Raw genomic sequence first — 18,954 nt, forward strand, 5'->3', positions numbered from 1 at the left:
ATCCTTCTAAGATAACTTAAGCTTCGTTAAGGTCAGGCGATAGGGGATAGTTGAGCCGCGGTCAGAGAGATACTTCACACGTGGTTTAGAGTTAAGTGGACAATAGAGTCTGTTCAAAATTCTCCCTGAAAGCCATATGACTTCATGACACATTAAGGCAAAGGTACCCATAGCAGACGTACACAATGCACATAGAGGCAGGGGTACACATTGCTCAGAGTGACAGGCGTACATGTAGTCCAGAAATGTGGGCCTACAAACTTCTCAGAAGAGCGAATACTGCCAGGAGAGGTAGGCGTACACATTGCCTGGAGAGGCAAAGGTACACATTGCCAAGAAGACCAGGCGTACACCTAGCCAAGAAGGCCAGATCTAGACAGCTGTTTAGGGAAAATGCCCTATTTCATGTATTTTACAAGATGACCCTGTCGATCATAGAAGAATATTACCACACTGATCTATTTATTTCATTATAGTTTAACCCTATGCCCAAAACTCTTTCATTTACCCTACAGTGGCTATGCTTATGAGTGATGAAAACAGGAAATGAAAGCCACAGCGGAAGTAGCAAACTTGTATACAAGCAGACAAATTAATCGCCATGTTTTGTCAAGTCTAAATGAAGTTGTCGTTCACTAACTGTGTGAATTGCACAATTTATCTACAAGTAGGCTATAGCATAGCTGTGAATGAATGCCGTTCTCATTTCCCTTTACATACGTTTTCTGTTCATTCTGTACACGTCTCGACACACATCAGTTATTATCAGCTGTTGTAATATTCTTGGTGGTCGTATTTTAATAGCACGGCTTTTGTTACACGAAAAATCACAAAACGAACATTTATTGTTTTATTTTAGAATTAATTTTAATTCTTAAAATAGAATTATTTTAGCATTAATAATTAATGCTGGATTAGATAGGACTCTGTAAACATCGGTTTTGTGTGAAGCGACGATTGTGAAGTGTCATCGGACAAGCTGGAAACAGGTGTTTCTTCAGCTTAGGAAAGAACGAGTGAGTATCACAGGCACGTACTGGATCTGACTTTACTAAGATTGGTGTACATTCACTTAGTCTCTCTCCTACAAAAGAAAGCGACATCTAACTTCTTGCATAAATCTTTTTGCGATGGCAGCACAGATAGAGTTCGGAAGTGAAGCACTTGGCACAATTCTCAGACGAGACCGAAGATCTTCCACGCGGGTCTGCCGGAGTTTGTCTGCAGCTAGCAGTTTTTATCTCTTTTCAACCAACAAAGGTGTATTTGGAGAGTTTTCCGGGTCATTTGGTTAAGTAGAGATCGGCGTTGAATTAAGTAGACTAAAGAGGTTCCCCTGATTCTAGTGGCTGAAGAGAGACTCAGTGCTGTACCCGGCCGGCGCCAACAGGTAACGGTCGAGATATTGCAGCTCGAGAATTTACCATGATGTTGTTAGCTATGTATAGGGGTGTGCCTGCACAGTACGAATGATGGAAACATGCATCTTCATGAAAGTCTGACACCGCTGGCCTGAAAATTGCCTTAATTCTATTGACGCTATAAATCGTGTTCCTATACTGGTAATCGTTAATAATAATGAATGTTTCAATGAACGTTCAACACAAACCACCAAAATACCAAAAAAACGCATATAAAGTAAGAAATAAGAGCAGAGTAAGGCAAAGAGACCTGGCGCTCAGCACTGAGAAGTTAGAAACTGGACTGGTTGGCGCGGTATCCATATAATGTGGCTAGGTAGGGTGTCATGTCTGATGTCTTCAGCATGATACTTCTGAGGCGACAGCACTTTATCGGCATGACTCGCCCTGCCACAAGAAGATAATATATGTACACACATCTAATGACTGTTCGATGTTGAATTCAAGCATTCATTCATTTATTCACTCAGTTATGCCACGCAAGGGATATTCTAAATGTAATCGTATTTCACGTTAGCTAAAAGTTGTCGTTAATCAAAAGTGTACTAGAGTTGCGCTGACAATGACAACATATCCTAGGAATACATGCAGCTCTGCTTACTTTTACCTGATGATGATGATTATTTTCTCATGCTTTTGTTCGATTTTATCAATATGTACCAGCACAAAGACAGCCTGCAGTACTCGCCGAGGACCCAATTAAAGAGGTGTAACCTGTCTTGATAGTAAAGAAGCCTATTTCTGTTAGCGCTTTTTCTCACCGACATAAGTATTGTCTAACACTGGATTGTAACTCATTTCACGACTTATGTTATGTCTGAGCACTCGAGTTTTAGAATCGTTACCACACGTGTTCGGCGCGTCTGTCCACATATGTTTTCATAGCAATCATATAACAGAACAATTACCATCATCACCAAAATAATTATCAATACCAAGTGCTGGACATTATTGATATACGACTTGTCTCATTCGGTTTATTACACTGTTTAACTTTATGGCTTGATATTTTATACCCTGAAGTTCAAAGTACAATCCCTCATGATACGAAATGAGGAATAAAAAAAAAACACAACACACCGCTTTACATAAAAAATTACTAAACATGGAAATTTAAACTCTTGTAAAGCACATAAGTAGAAAAAGAGGTAACATTAGAAAGTGCTTGATTCAAATTGCTATTTGGTTTTCGGGCCGTGGCGGGCTCATTAGAACAAAGCCCTCCACCAGCACGGTCCCATGTTCGAATCCAGCTGTAGCTGATTTGGCGAAAACTTTAAGTCAGGCGGTTTGCGTGGTACATGTCAACGTGCAGTGGTTTTCTGCGGGCTCTTGGGTAAGACGTCAAACCCAACTAAAAATACCAGTCGTCGCTGGCAACTTTGGCTTTCCGTACAAACCCCCGTTTTGCATCGTGTAATACATACATCATTTCGAAATGTGGTAGGAATTCATGGTACTGTATTAATGTCGAGTTTGCTCTAGGCCACATTTTGTGAGGTTTTCTCACTTTGTCTGAGTGAAAAGGCTGACATGGTTTGGTGGAATTACGTTTTCTTTCTGTAACTGTATCTTTTGGATAATTACAACATGTCTCTCGAACACCAATTAGAGTCAATTCATCCATCAATCAATCAATCCGCTCAACTGTTAAACTCGAAATCAGCTTTGTAGTCAGAGGCTATCATTGCTTCAATTCCAGGGAGCTGCGGATTTGACAGCTAGACCGCCATTTTTCATCCTTTCCATTTAACACCGAACGTCATTAGCCTTTAGATAACGACATGCCAGAAAGTGGGAACAACACACGAAACGAATATCAGGTGCCAGAAAGTAGAATTCTCAGAATTTTTTGATAAGGTTATATTTAAGTCTGGCTTGCCACACCGAAACAGCTGGGCCAGCTATGCACTTTTGAAAGATCAATTGAGTGGATCGCTGGAATGTAGAGAGAGTACCGACGTTCCAGCTCGGTTAGGACAAGCGTATATGGTGGTCCAAGGGTTAACCTTAAAGACGGTCTCTAGGAGCTTACGGCAAGTGGTTAAATATATACCTTATCGTACATGAGCGATTGGATTCTATAGCCGGCAAAAGGCCATAAAATAAAGGCCATTCAGATAAACTTTAACTCCGGGTTCAGTTCTGCTACAAGGCCATTGTCATGGTCAGTCAGATTAAAACCGCGGACTGATTTACGAAATGGACCTACTCCACACTTTATATATGATCACATACTCAGTATCACGCTGTAAAAGTGGCCGTATTTCATCCTTTATAAGTGACGACATACCAGTATCACGCTGTAAAAGTGGACGTACTTTATTCTTTATATGTGACAACATACCCAGTATCACGCTGTAGAAGTCGCCGTACTTTGTTCTTTATAATCGACAACATACCAAATATCACACTGTAAAAGTGATCGTACTTTATTCTTTATAAGTGACAACATACCAAGTATCACGCTGTAAAAGTGACCATACTTTATCCTTGATAAGTGACAACATACCAAGTATCACGCTGTAAAGTGACCGTACTTTATCCTTTATAAGTGACAACATACCAAGTATCACGCTGTAAAGTGACCGTACTTTATCCTTTATAAGTGACAACATACCAAGTATCACGCTGTAAAAGTGGCCGTACTTTATCTTTTACATGTGATAACATACCCAGTATCACGCTGTAGAAGTGGCCATACTTTATCCTTTATATGTGAAGACATACCCAGTATCACATTGTCAAAATGGCCATACCTCACATGTTATTTGCGACTACATTCCAAGTATGACAGTGTTAAATTAGTGCACGTCACTGGTTATGTGCAATCAGATTGAAATGAACGATTATGTGTGAAAATATACAAGATATCTTGCTTTGGTATTACTTTTTATTTTGCTTTAGAATATTTGACATACCTTAGCCAATGTTTTGATACGGAGGGTCATGGGTACAAGGTAAATGGAAGGGTCACGGGAACAATGTAAAATTTCGAACTTAAAGAAGTATACCCAGACACTGAAACTGCATTAGGATAATCACACAGGAAAGAGCGCAAGACAGAATCTTTTCATTTCTAATTTGCTCCCGAAGATGTGGATATCACATTAGAATAAAAGCCATTAGTGGTTATCACGAACAATTGTCCAAGTAGCCTGCAAATTCCGAAACAGCTCGAAGGAGTGTCTGGTCTTATGTGAACAGCAAACATACACTGTTTTATGTTTTCATGTTTCGGACAAAAAATAAATCATAATTCGACTGGATTTAATACCGTGATTACGCGGAACGCGTAGAGGAGTAGCATGAAACTGTGTAACATGTCACCATGGTGATATCAACTACAACAGTGACCTTGACTTGATAAAGAGATATGGTGCATTTTCACGAGTTTTCTTTATTTCACTGGCCTTCAAGTACCCATCGAGCTAATAAATTAAGGGGTTTATTTCCACGCTGACAGGTTTAAGCATCTCTCTACTCAACTCTAAATGTTTGTATACAAGAAACGAGGGCATATTCGGGAAGCAAGACGCCGACATCTGCATGGCAGCCACCGCGGCATTACGCGGGATATTACGGGAACGCAGGGAAGTCCTATTAACCTCTGGCGGGGGGTAAAGCAGGTGTGTTTGGCAGGGAAAGGTGAATGAACTCTTTGAGGGGGGTCAGGTGGGCTGTTATTTGCAGGCCTCAGTATTTTCTTATATATGTCGTCTGCGAAAAAGTCTTCACGTCTTGCAGACAGAGATATACGAAAACATTTCAAACTATCACTAAACTTTGACATTCATAGCTCGAGTGTGAAGGCAAGAGAAAACTTCTTCGTTGCGGTGAAAACATTTCCCAGAGCTCCGTTACTCCACATCCGGACCTGGCTAAAGCCGTCTATCAAAAACATTGTCTTAGGACGGTGCCAAAACAAATAATGTACGGAACTGACAAACGCATCCAAATTTTGTTCTGACTGACAGAAAGCTTGCTTGCAAGTAGTGCACTTATACATTTTTAGCTCCAGAGCGTAGTGAAAGGATATAAAGGGGCTTAGTTTGGGTTCATTTAAAGAAGTGTCATCTATGGAAGAATTAATGGGTAAGCAAATTAGTTAATACTGATAGGAGTACACTAATGTACTCATGACTGATCAGGCCTGTATTTACCGGCGTGATGATAGCTATGAAATGAAATCGGATTCTAAAAAAGCTTCTTTGACCTAAGTCAGTATTAAAGAGGTGATCCAATCTCTTGATGATGTGAATTGCAAAAATTGTGAACATTTTTACAGGAATGTATAACATTTATTTATTTCATTGATGTTTAAGCTGTACACAAGAATATTCCACTTACACCACGCTGACTAATATTATAGTGGGAAAAAACCTGGTTCTGGGAAACCCACGACCATCCGCTTCCCACGTACGACCCGTGGAGCATATTATGGTAATTTCATCTCTGAACGCCACGTTGCTCTGATTTCATTTCAACTCAAAATCACAGGCCATAAAATGATTGACGGCTATCTGATGTCATTCAACTAAAAAACAACTCTTGTGTATTGAAAGGAAGGAAGTATTATGTGGCCCATTCCTGACGGTTCTTGAAGCGCCAGACTGACAACAACGTCTGACCCTACATCCATGTCCATGCATGTGTGGACATCGAGTAGACTTGTTGTTGTTGGCCAGTAGCATGCATATAAGAGATTTTAAAGGCTGTTAGTGCATGTTTTATACTTTGCCGTTTTCTTCACTAAAATTTTGATTTACCTTTTCCATAAGAAATGGAACTGGTAATCAATCTAATGAGTAAATCAACTACATGTACTTCAATGGTGTCTGTGGTAAGCTTGTACGGTGCGTATGTTGTGCTTTTCTTATGAAACATAATGGTTAAGTGCACTGTTTATTTTCTTTCTCCCACCGTGGTTTCTATTACAGAAGCAGATAGCCAGGGTTTATTCATGCTGCGGTTTATTATTAATATGGCATCAGTATTAGACTGACGTTTATACAAATTAATAATCTTAACCATCCAAAAATATGGCAATGATTAACGATAGCAGCAACCAGGCTAGTGTAAGCTCAGTAGACTTGACAAGCTGCCAGATTATTAACGCGTGATGATGTACGTGGTCGATTCATTACTGATGTCTTACTTCAGCCAAGAGTCTGGTATTTCAACTAAATATTTTAACCTTGTTAAATTGTAATAAAAGGCAGTGAACCGAAATGAGCAGAAAGTTGCCCATGTATTTAGTCTTAACCAGCTTCGGATTTGCGATACCTCTATCGACATTTATGTTAAGTAAGTCTGAGAATCATTAGTTTACCTTATAAATACTATCTAAGTCTTCTTCAAACTTGATAACCAATACTTTATTCCCTACCAGTATTTTTATGACCCTTCCTGTACAGGTCAAGGGCAATATATGAGAAAACATTAACAGACTCTTCAATTGACACAAGATGGCCACAGCACATTGCGTTCATAATTCACTAGTAAAGGTCAAATCGTTTACATGGCTATGACAGTAACATTGTTCACTAACGTTTAAACCACCAACCAATCTGGTATCATTGCATCCTGAATCAATTTGCACTGATTTACTTATTTAGTTTTATTCAATATCAGTCTAACGCAGTACACAAGAATATTTTTTTTTGACTGGTGTTTTACGCCATACTTAAGAATACGACGGCGGCCAGCATTATGGTGTGAGGAAACCGGATAGAGCCCGGAGGAAACCCAAGACCATCCGCAGGTTACTGCACACAAGAATAAATAGATAGGTATAAGTATTTAAACACAAGTGAAACTTTCTCGTTTTCCTATCTGTTCAGAAAACCACTTCTAAAAGTTGTTTTGTCTGCTCCTTGGTCAGGGGGTAAATTTCTTATAATATATAAATATATTATTTATGAGCATAATACACCAGATTTTTATCGACAGGTTTTACTCATAGTCTTTTAGTACATTGTTAGATCAGCGACAGTTTTTGACAAATATAGGTGTGGATACCAGAAATTGTAATTAAACAGACACCGCTGTCTTTCTTAGATATGTTTGTAGCTGCATTAATATTTTGTATGTCACATAGTCAGTATTATTTTTGTTTATCCATATGAAAATGTATATATATATGAATAAGCCTTAATCAAATAAATAAATAAATTATTAATTTATTTATTTTATTTTATTGGCGTTCTACATCGTACTCAAATATGTAAATAACAAAGATTACACAATAATCGCTATAGACAAACGCTTACGCCGCTAAGCAATGCTGCTGACAGTACTAAATCCTCAGAGAAAGTTCAAAGCCGGTATTCTGACATAAGCAATTGTTTCCTGTCTACAAACATTGGCGAAGCTTCAGGGGTAATATGTGATAATCTTGGTACGCCTGTACGAAGTTGGGTTGAACCCAGCGACCCATATCCACAATTAACGCTTACACATGTTTGTAATTACACCGTGTAAGAGTAACTTTCATCTAGTGTAACGCCTTCACCCGAACTGAGTTCACAAATTGCGTTAAGGACTTGCATTCCTTCTTCGGAACTTTCCGTTGCATTTGACCGTTTTGAAAATAAAATGATCGTTTTCCCGAAATTCGTAATATTTAAAAACCATTCTTTTCCAAACGGCAATTATTCTTGTCTGATCTATGTCAAATCTTCTATCGCCATCAGCGTCACTTTTACCGTATTAAAAGTCCATGAAATTAGTCCATTAGTCGTCAGAACATCAAATAGACCTTCACTAAACATGTGTCCACTCCTAATGTAACGTATGACGAGAAAGTGGCAAGGAGAATGTTACCCAAAATACAACAACAGAGAAAATAAAATGCAAAATTTGCGATTAGTTGCACCTGTGTGTAGTTATTGATGTGAATTCAGTGATGGCATTGGTTCCCCTCCCCCCAGTGAAGATGTAGGTACCTCTCGCAGTTAAGATGAAGGTTAACCCCTTCTCCGCCATCTGTCTAAAAAGGTATAATAGCCACAAGAGTAATCCACAACAAAATATCGCGTGATGTATATATGAATTTTATGCAATATTCATAATCATTATGGAACAGTTTAAATATGAGAAGTAAATATTACTAATATTAAATTGCTTAGTACTGAACATGGCCTTCCGTCTGTTTAACCAATGAGTGTACAGTTTTCTGATAGATACAAATACACATCATTACATGTAAGTATAGATGGGAATTTTCACTTATTCCATAAAACTTGTTCCTAAACCCGCAACCCAACCTACCTGCACCCTTCCCCTCCCACACAAACACACACACAACCGTAACCAGTCGTTAGTTTCTTGACTGATCATATCACGTGATTCGGTATGGGTGAATTACTGCTATCATCGGAGTTGGGCATAAACCATTCGACTAATGGAAGACAAGTATTTTCGACAGCCATAAAGGTTTCCTCACCTTCTTCGTAGGTCATTGTAAAAATGGCGTCTCAAATGACCGTAGAATGGGAAATCTCGTTCACGCGTGATTTATCGTCAACGTGTTTCGGACATAAATCTTGGTAAGCGTTCGCAGTGAATTTTCATTGGTTCCTCCGTTACTAGAGAACACGATCAGCACACGTGGGCAAAATGTTGACTCTTCCCAGTAAGTAAACAGTGGTTTTGAGAATACGTGTGTGGGCTGCAGTCTGTAATCTGCTGACTCACGTAATGACAGCAGTACTTACGCTGTCATAATGTAATAACTTATAAGGGGTGGGGGTCGGAGGAGAGGAACGACTCTCTGTTTTCTGTTTGGATTGATAACATTTTCGTCACTAAGCTAGTCCTCTGATAACTGCAGAGTGACTGGGGCATGTAACTGTACGTGGTATACACCGTAAAAAATAGAAAGTAAGATTTTCCACTTTTTGCCGTTGTTGGCTTAATAATTCCATCATAAATGAGAAGTGACGTTTTCCATTTTCTGCTAACTGCGCATATATCATAGATAGATAGAAGCACACCACACCCAACTCGCCGAGATATCAGGTGACGTCTGCCTGTTGTTTTTCGCCTACTACATTGGTCTGCACATTTCCTCTCCGGCAGAGCGATCTAAGGTTTTCTCGATTAATACCGCTCCAGTTATTGATCAGCGATGAAGTTTTAATTCGATTCCGTATCCGACGTTCGATTAAAATATTTATTCGATTGTTTGTAATGTCACATATATCAGGACGGTCAGGTTTTGTGAGTTTATGAGTAAACAACCGACCTTTGTTAGATGCCTAACAAACCCTCTCACATAAAGCCGCAGCCGAAAGTAAATAAATCTCTAAACCTAAATTCTCTCGCATTTGTTTTGATATCTCTTGATATAAGAGCGTTTGTCAATGTTTTCTGACCCATGGCATTCGCCGGAGTATGATGAAAAACACATCAATTGAATAAATAACATAATCAAACAGCTGTTATATAATTTGTGGCTTGAAACACTTGACATATATACTTCCATAATTCCCGATGAATTTCTGGAACATTTTACATTCAGTAACTAAATAGTACACGATCCCTTCACGGAATCTTCTCGAGTACAGCACTCCATGACTCCTGATCAAGTCGTTAAACTGCTCTTTGATATCAACACCGTTAACCTTATGTGCCAGGATGACAAAATTGGGGAAAAAACGGCACTTTTGGAGAAAAAAACAAATCATATTTTTTTTGACTTTCCCCGTTTAACGTTTACTGATACATATTATCAATCGTGGATTAGAAAATATTTCAGCAGAAGCGCGTATTTTTTCAGCTTTGACAGTGTATAGCAAACATATCGCACTCACGTAGAATCTGCCACTTGCTTCATGTCTAATTATCGTTGAGCCATGTGTTCGAGGCTCGCGCTGCTTAACTGATAATTTTATCTATGGCACGTGAGAATCATCACGTGACTGTTTTGACATTCATGACCTGCTATACTAGAATCATTATACAATCATAATAAGCACTTCCGGAAATGATTTCATTGCCTGTAACCACTTGTCAAGACGAACTAGTAGTACATATTTCCAGCTGTTACATAGCGCCAATATATCTTTAATCTTTACATCTTTACACCTTCTATCTTCTATATAACACCTTTCAAAAAAGGGCCCTCTCTGGCTCATTTTCACAAAACATCGCCCTCGCCTGAGTCAATCGACGTTTTTCAGCACTCAAAAAAAAAATTTTGAGTGAATTGATGTGCCAGTGGAGCAAACAGATAGTTCACAGACATTGTCGCGTAACAGCAGATAACAGTGTGTGCTTACACAGCTAGGAAAAAACTTATTTAGGCCTTGTCGCTCCATGTGGAAATTTGTTGCCGAACAATCCCTCGAGGCTGAGATCGACTGGGTAGAGACCGCGGGGTTCTTTAAGATATAGTGATTCTTTAGCTCGTCATTGCTCTTTAGTTCATGTAGCTACCCATCATGTAACTGTAACTACATACCCATTGTGTATAGTCGTAACTACATGTCCCTCAAGAGGAGTTGTAACTTCATCGCTTGGCGTTCAGCACTAAGGGGATAGTACAACGACTGGTTGACCCGTATCAGTATAATGGCTCGGGTGGAGCGGCTTACTTGCCTACGGAAAGTCGTCTCAGTTAAGCAGCACTCGATAAAAAAAATGGTGGAAATGCGTCCTGCAGCAAGGAGGTATATTACACGCACATGCACTTTAAAGACTCTTTCGTCGTCATATGACACACAAAAATTGTTAGGTACGACGTTAAGTACTCACTCATATGTCCCTCTCACGTTCCACGTCGTCGGCTGTAAACCAGATGGTCTTGTGTATCAGATGTAACATTTACTGCTGTGTTTCTTGCTACCCTTTGTCTGACATTAAACAGGATTCACTGAAATAAATATACACATGTTGTTGTTGTTGTCAGCGTAGGCCTTCATATATACGTGTAATGTCATACCTTGATTAACGCGGACAGGTGGGAGCAGATACATCCGTGTAGAGATATGGACGCCCCAGCTTTATATTTAGCTACAAAGAGCTGGAATTAATCACTTGTGACCGTGGACTATTTCCGTGGGTGTTTTGTCTATCAGTGGTTATCTAGAAGGCTTTTATTTGCCCTGTAGTTACAAGGTAGTTACGAAATAAAAAAATAACGCTCACTGGTATGTATTCGTGTCGGTTTGAGGGAAAACCATATGATTCTACTCAATCAATCAATCAATCAACAAATCCACCAGTCAGTCTATGAAGCCCACTTAACGCTAAGAGCACGTAATGGCCGTGGCGACGTAATGCCTACATTGCTGGATGTAAGAATGCTTCGAACAAGCGGGTGCTAATCTGGAAACCTTTCTCCATACTGATTTTGCTTTCCAGATATAAAGTTACAAGCTATACGTCAAACCGAATTCCTGCTACCATAGGGTAGGCCGTGATGTCGGTTGGCACTATTTCTCTTCACGCACTTGTGTTTTGAAATAATGACACTGATTGGTTCTCATCTTTGATCTCTCTACTTAAAGAGGGATCACGGGATTGGCTGAAATCAGGTTTTGCTTTATATCAAGTAGGCCGCATATTAGTGTTTGGAATGGCTATTTGATCTGACTTTGACGAGATTGCATCTTGTCCCTGAGGTGTTTATCGCATAAATTAACAGTACAAGATCATTCTTCTGACGCAAAAATATAAAAACGTTAGTTCATGGCTAGGATTTGAGCCGATGTTTGTCGAAATATCTTTGTATTGACATTTGTAATATTAGCACTAACTGTAGCTGTCGCCGCATACGTACTGCACGCCTAATCACTACGTACATATGTGTGAAACGTCAAATAAAAAAGGCAAACGTTAAATAATGTATTCATTGATTTCAGATTTTGGTACGTAGCTCTTTATTCCTACAATGTTTACTGTCATTGAGCATGGTTCGTGGACATCCATCAATCATGGCTTAAGATTAGGCCTACTTGATGAAACCACCTAATCAATCCATCAATCAATTAATCACACAGTCACATCCTCTATGTGTATATCCTCACGTCAGATCGGAGGTGTAGTCAGTTTTCAGTGCGATGACCTTTGCCCCCGCGGAAGCTCACATAGCCGTGGCAAAGACGGATGTCAAACTCCCGTGTGTCTGTTTACGCGTGCGCGTGCCGACTGTCTACACAAGCTCGCGTTAAATGAGATGTTTGTTTGGCCGTTCTGTCCGTATCAGCCGCTGAAATACCTTATCACTGATAAATGTTTAGCCTTGTCGGTCTATCTGGTGCCCTGCATCACAAAATCACGGGGTACCTTTAACAAGGGCGATCAAAGTGGCAGTAAAAGCCGCAAGTCCTGGTTTCCGATTACGACACACGTGTCGTTTGCCAAAGAGGCTTTATCAGCGCACTTCCTTTTCGCATATGAAAGAGGCTCCTGAATGCGTGATCACAGGCTGGTATTTCAATATTTTTTATTTCGTTTTTTGTTGACGCTTTTTGACTCGTGGGCGATATATCACGTTTGCTATTTCTTTCTCGGCAAGACGTTCCTGGCATATATGTTAGTGTTAAGACTTTACGGTTTCCCCCAGCGCGTGGTAACCAGCGCCCTTATCAGTGGTATTCGCTCACGAGTGATTAGTACAATCTTTGACATGAAAATACACGACTTTTGAGAACTGCGCTTCAAACTATTTGCACTTGTTGACCTTAACAAGTCACACAGCAAATTCCGGGCGATTCAGTTCAATGCGTACGCCATAAGAAAACGTGCTACGACGCAGGGTTGGAAATTGACACGGGTGGAGTGGCTGTGAAGTTTCTGTAGAGAAAAGGTATGGTGTAATGTTCCTAACACCCTAGAAATTAATCAAATATTGGAGTTAATTAGATATCATTTAGGGAATACCTTACTGAACATCTCTCCGGGGTTTCACTCCCGTCATTCTAAATTACATTAACGGGGCCTCCGTGGCACAGTAGCTCAGCACGCTAGCGGGGCGTAATGACCCAGAAGCCTCTCACCCATGCGGTCGTTGTGAGTTCAAGCCCAACTCATGATGGCTTCCTCTCCGACCGTAAGTGGGAAGGTCTGCCAGTAGCCTGCGGATGGTCGTGGGTTTTCCCCAGGGTCCGCTCGGTTTCCTCCCACCATAATGCTGGACGCCGTCGTATAAGTGAAATATTCTTGAGTACAGCGTAAAACACCAATCAAATAAATAAATAAATTACATTGACAATGTCTTAAACGTGGAATGAATTAATCTTTGAATCTCGAATATACATGCACTACGAAGGAAAATAAATTCTTCACAACATTTCTGACGTGTTAGTCACTTACATATTACAGCTCACCTTCAGTTTGTATAGCGTCGTTTGTTTCAAAGGCTATGCGCGTTGATTAGGGCACAATTTGTACGAATGATCACTTTCGTAAGTTTCACAGTGAATTTCGTGAGTTTCACAGTTTTACAGTGGGATTCGAGACCGTTTAGGTGGCCTCATGGTTAGAGCATCCGCCTTGAAGTCGGGAGTCCCTGGATCAAACCCGGGGCGGGTCATACCAAAGACTTTTAAAAGGATACTTGTTGCTGCCTCGCTTGACGCTCCGCATTGAGGTGTCTGTATAATGTTGGCTGTCATGGCTGGTTTCATGATACTTCAGCAGCGGCAGGACTTCGGCGGCATGAACTCGCCCTGCCACAAAAAGACACCAATAAATGTACGCACACCTAATGACTCCTAATGAAAAATTACTAAGTACGATGTAAAACCCCAGCGTATATACATACACAGTGGAGTTCATAAGTCTCATGGTGGTATCCGAAGTTTCACAGTAGTCTTGGAAAGTCTCATGACGCGTTTCGCAAGCTCTAGGCTGTGTTTCTCAGGTTTTAGGGTTGTTTACATACGTCGCATGGCCATGTAGTAGGTTTCAAAGGTTTTGTAAGGATCTCTTAAATTTCCTTGTGTTTCATAACGAATGTCATACGTTTGGGTGGGGTGAGGGGGAGGGGTCCTACGTTTCAGGATTGGTTTTCTACGTTTCATTGTGGGTTTCATGATTCTCAGCCTATTATTATATAACATGCTCTAGAACTGTTTCTTAGCAATTTCCTGTAATGCCACCCAGCTGTAAACGACACTGGCTGCCTTTCTATGCCATAGAAAGCAAAACAGCCTAATTATTCCTTAATTAATAATCACAGCAATTAAGCCACCCGCATAAGTACGCTTTCTGGTGCCTACCTGATAACAAGGTCCTCTCCACTTCAAGTTACCTGGAGCGCATAATTATTTAGCACCTAAGGATGTACTGTTAGATAGCTCGCAATCATTATCTCAGCAGATTTCGTTAATTATGCAGCGCGCCCAAACTTTTTCGTCTGTTTGCAGTTACTAACGGTAGTAAGTGTGCCTTACTCAATAACGTTACCACCTTAAAAAAATCCCTTTTAATTTAGTTCGACAAACGTGTTGTTCGGAGACTATATCTTCGACGCTACAGAGGGTGTGTAATTACGTTTCTGCAAAAAGGCAAACATTGTCCACAACCCAGGCCCTGTTCCACGAGACACTCAGAGCTAAACTAGTTTTAACTAACATAACTACACGTGTTCAATACATTCGCTGCCAAGATACTTGCAATCAACCTACTATTGCTCTACAGGACTGAAACCACTTGCAGAAATGAATCGTGGGTCTAAGTTAATTGGTTCGTAACTATTGCTTACAATCAACACTCTCTTGCTAGATAGTTGTAACTTACAATCAGAATTTACAGTCGGGTCGACCCTGTTGTAAACATTAACTATCGCCCCAAAATCAACGTTAAGAAGAAATACTTGCCTTAGGTAGACTGTTAGTACTTTTCGACTCCGTTTGCTGAAATGTGCAATGTAGTTGTCTTAAAAAGATGCCGTTAAGAACATTTGTACATTTGTCAGAATCCCGAGAATGGCTGTAATTTTATCTGTTTTATAATTGCTCTGTTTGGTTACCTAATTCATAAATAAGTATGACTCAATATACAGATACAGCATACAGTTCTGCATGTCTCCGAGTGTAAATTGTGATCTAGCACCATTTGGTTAAATACATGCATGAATTGACTGGTGTCATTATGATGCGTTTTTATTTATTTATTTGATTGGTGTTTTACGCCGTACTCAAGAATATTTCACTTATACGACGGCGGCCAGCATAATGGTAGGAGAAAACCGGGCAGAGCCCGGCGGAAACCCACGACCATCCGCAGGTTGCTGGCAAACCTTCCCACTTACGGCCGGAGAGGAAGCCAGCATGAGCTGGACTTAAACTCACTGCGACCGCGTTGGTGAGAGTTTGCTGGGTCATTCCGCTACGATAGCGTTACGATGCGTAGGCACATCTAAGAAATCGTGCAGAATTATTTTACGTCGGATTCCAGTTGTGAAAGCAAAGCAAATTAATTCGTTCTTGTTCGTAAAACATCCAGCCTTCATCTCCAGTAAATTTGTGAAACACACGTGACTGCCAAGATATTACCAAGAGATTAATGAAGTATAGTTTATTTCTTTTAGACGATGTTAAACCCCAAGCACTCACTCACTCACTCACTCTATTTCTTTTAAAGAGTCGCCTACATTGAGCTCTCTGTCATACTCGCTACCAACATTGCCTTAAGTCAGTGACAGGTAACAACATAAGCTCTATATTGTTTCAAAGAAAATAAAATTGGAACACGTTTTCTAATTTACAACGTTAAACTGCATAAGCTCAGTTTCGACACCAAGAACTCATTGACTCGGGTGACGTCATAATTATTTTTAAAAAAACAGTGACATGCTGGGGTATGGGCGTGGAGAGTAATTTGTTGTACAATAGGTGCACCAGCATACAGTTAGAACAAACTCCACGCAATAACACTGCATACACTCCACCGTCAGCAAATAGACCACATTGTGTTTTATAAAAAAAAATTCGTAACACCCAGCTTTAAAACCATTCTGCCATGAGATCATATACTGCAAGAGATAAAATAAAATTCATTTATTAAGGTTATATGATACTAAAAGTGTTAAAAATTTCAAATATGACTGTTAAAAACTGGGCTGACAGTAAACCGATAGCCGTTTAGGAAAGTGGTGTCGACCTTCGTCAAAACGTATTGAACTCCACCCAGTATCCAGTATGCCACTGGTTTTTAAATAACCATGACGTCGTCCGAGGCAATGGGTTCTTGCCGTCGAATTGGAAAAAGTCAAACTTTTTTCAGTTTCCTTGCAATGATATGGACGTTCAACATATCAGTGCGTAGAGCTTATGCTTTTACGTCACTGACTAAAGGCAATTTTGGTAGTGAGTATGACTGATTTAACAGACAGCTGAATGTAGGCGACTCTCAGAATAAACTATAGTTATTTCCCTGACATAGCTTATAAACACCCGTATGTCGTCATCTGCTGGGGAATCCCCTTCAGCGGCTGGACATAATCCAGTCTTCTGCACCTCTGTTCGGGATCGTAAAGCTAAGCTTGTTCTTTCTGCAGTGCTACTGTCCTTGCCTCGCCCGGCATACCAGCTACTAGAGATTCAATCAAGATTTGTCTCCCTTGTAACGTAGAAATACTTCGAGATCCGCGTTTGTGTAAGCATCCAGTCACAGTACAGATTTCAACTATTGTTTATTTATTTATTTGACTGGTGTCTTACGCCGTACTCAAGAATATTTCACTTGTACGACTGCAGCCAGCAGGATACCCCAGACAGAGGGAAACACACGACCATCCGCAGGTTATATTTCATCTATTGAGACATTTCTTTGAAAGTTTACCCATTGCGCCTTTGCAAAAGTTGCATCATGTCTCCGTGCGTGGTGATTCCTTCATTTTTTGGACATTTTATATTTTTGCAAAAAGCACATTGGATACATCAATAACAGCACTTCACACTGGCTAAGCCTTGTTGACTTACCGTAGGATACACACAGCATATGTGTTTTTGCTTCGTATGGTCTTCCATACTTGGGTAATTAGGGGTAACCTGGAGACTGAAAGCAAGTCTGTCGGAAACTCGACACTGCAAAGTGTGCACACAGGTGCTTTACGGGATAAATCATGCCGGAATATGTATCATACTTCATTATATCACAGGGAAAACGATTAATCTTTTCACCTGACAGCACCCAAGTTTTCTCCTTGTCAGTGGGGGAAAATACTACCGCTTCTTGCATGCATGTTTTATTTTGCTGTGAATATATTTTATCCCTGTGGTTAGACGCCAGATATGGTCGTCTTTTATTACCCCCAATCTGCCAAATAGATATTATTTTTCATTTAATTTTGAACTTTCTCGATTTTATCTTCTTTATTTCTTTGCTGAATATGAATAAAGAGGGCGTGGGGTGGGGGGGGAGGTGTTATTGTTGTTGTTGTTGTCCTGAATTCTCAGCGTTAAAAAGCATGGGTAAAAAGCATTAAGTAAATCAGTCATACAGCTACATGTGTGTAGGTGTTCAATATGACACAAAATCTGACAATAAAGCAAGGAATGTATGAATGTAGAAACTTGGATTTTCTCCAAAATCGTTCATCCAATGGACGACAAACTTTCCAGGCGTATTCCAAAAGGCGAATTCAGCCATTTCTCTTGATTCAGGAACAGTATTTATAAGTCAAATAAACTCTACAAGACGGGAAAGTAAGCCCGTACCCGAACTTTCACTTTGGTCACTATTTCACCACGTATATATTTTAGTTTTTTATTATGTACGACTTTCATGTTTTACTTTTAACGTCTATTTAATAGCATCAAGTCATTCCCACGTTTTCCCACGATATTTAACGTCAACAGGTCTGTGACGAAACTATGCCATAACACTCCATAGAACACGAAAACAATGGCACGTTCACAACATATTCGATAAAATCGCACAGCTTGTGCGGAGATATTGTGTCTGACTTTGGACAGATGGTACGGCGAAAGCCGTCTCTTTGTTAGTCTACTGTGCATTGCCTCTGCTAACTGGACAGTATAGCGTGTGAAAATGCTAGCCTCATCTGATTATGGTCAGAGGTTCGTAACAACTGCGTTAAATTTGTTTCCTTTTTTGTCTATTCATTTTTCGGCTAGAGAAAAAAATTTTGAAAAACTGTTTTGTCTTCCTGCAATGTTAACCAGGCCAAATTTAAGGGGCCTTGACAAATTTGTGGCTGCAACAAACTTTTCAAGCATCCAAATAAATAATGTGCAACGACAGTGTGCTCATGGAAGTGTGCTATGAAAGTGTTAGCAAGACTGATACCATTAGAGGGTTAAACTTCTAAACCTTTACCGCTTATCTGGTGACATCTGAATGTTTTTCGGCAAAAACCACGTTGTGGATCGAAGGAGGAAAAGTCTCGTGAGTTGAAGTGGGTGAAGGAGAGGAGAGAGAGACTGAAATATGGGAGGTAGAGGCAAGTTTACTGAACTGAATGCTTGTGATGTGTTTAATATGACGTGCAGAAAAAAAATTCAAAATTTTGACACTTGTGATTAGGTTTGGGAGTGAGAAAAAAATGGCCATACAC

General features: G+C 40.0%; 1 protein-coding gene across 3 annotated transcripts in view; it reads left to right on the plus strand.

The window, feature by feature from the left end:
* The window catches only part of LOC135464720 (innexin unc-9-like), a 96,664-nt gene that overhangs the window by 16,416 nt on the left and 61,294 nt on the right, over positions 1-18,954 (plus strand). The window contains exon 1 of one of the 3 annotated variants that reach the window (XM_064742238.1): positions 5,511-5,516. The exons of 1 other annotated variant lie outside the window; for it this stretch is intronic. The gene's annotated coding sequence lies outside the window, so the exon portion shown is untranslated. Of the gene's footprint in view, positions 1-5,510; positions 5,517-12,988; positions 13,237-18,954 lie in introns of those variants that run through there. One more of the 3 variants, XM_064742237.1, reaches the window with a different exon arrangement.

The sequence above is a fragment of the Liolophura sinensis genome, chromosome 4 (genome assembly GCF_032854445.1).
Source record: "Liolophura sinensis isolate JHLJ2023 chromosome 4, CUHK_Ljap_v2, whole genome shotgun sequence".
NCBI classification, from domain to species: domain Eukaryota; kingdom Metazoa; phylum Mollusca; class Polyplacophora; order Chitonida; family Chitonidae; genus Liolophura; species Liolophura sinensis.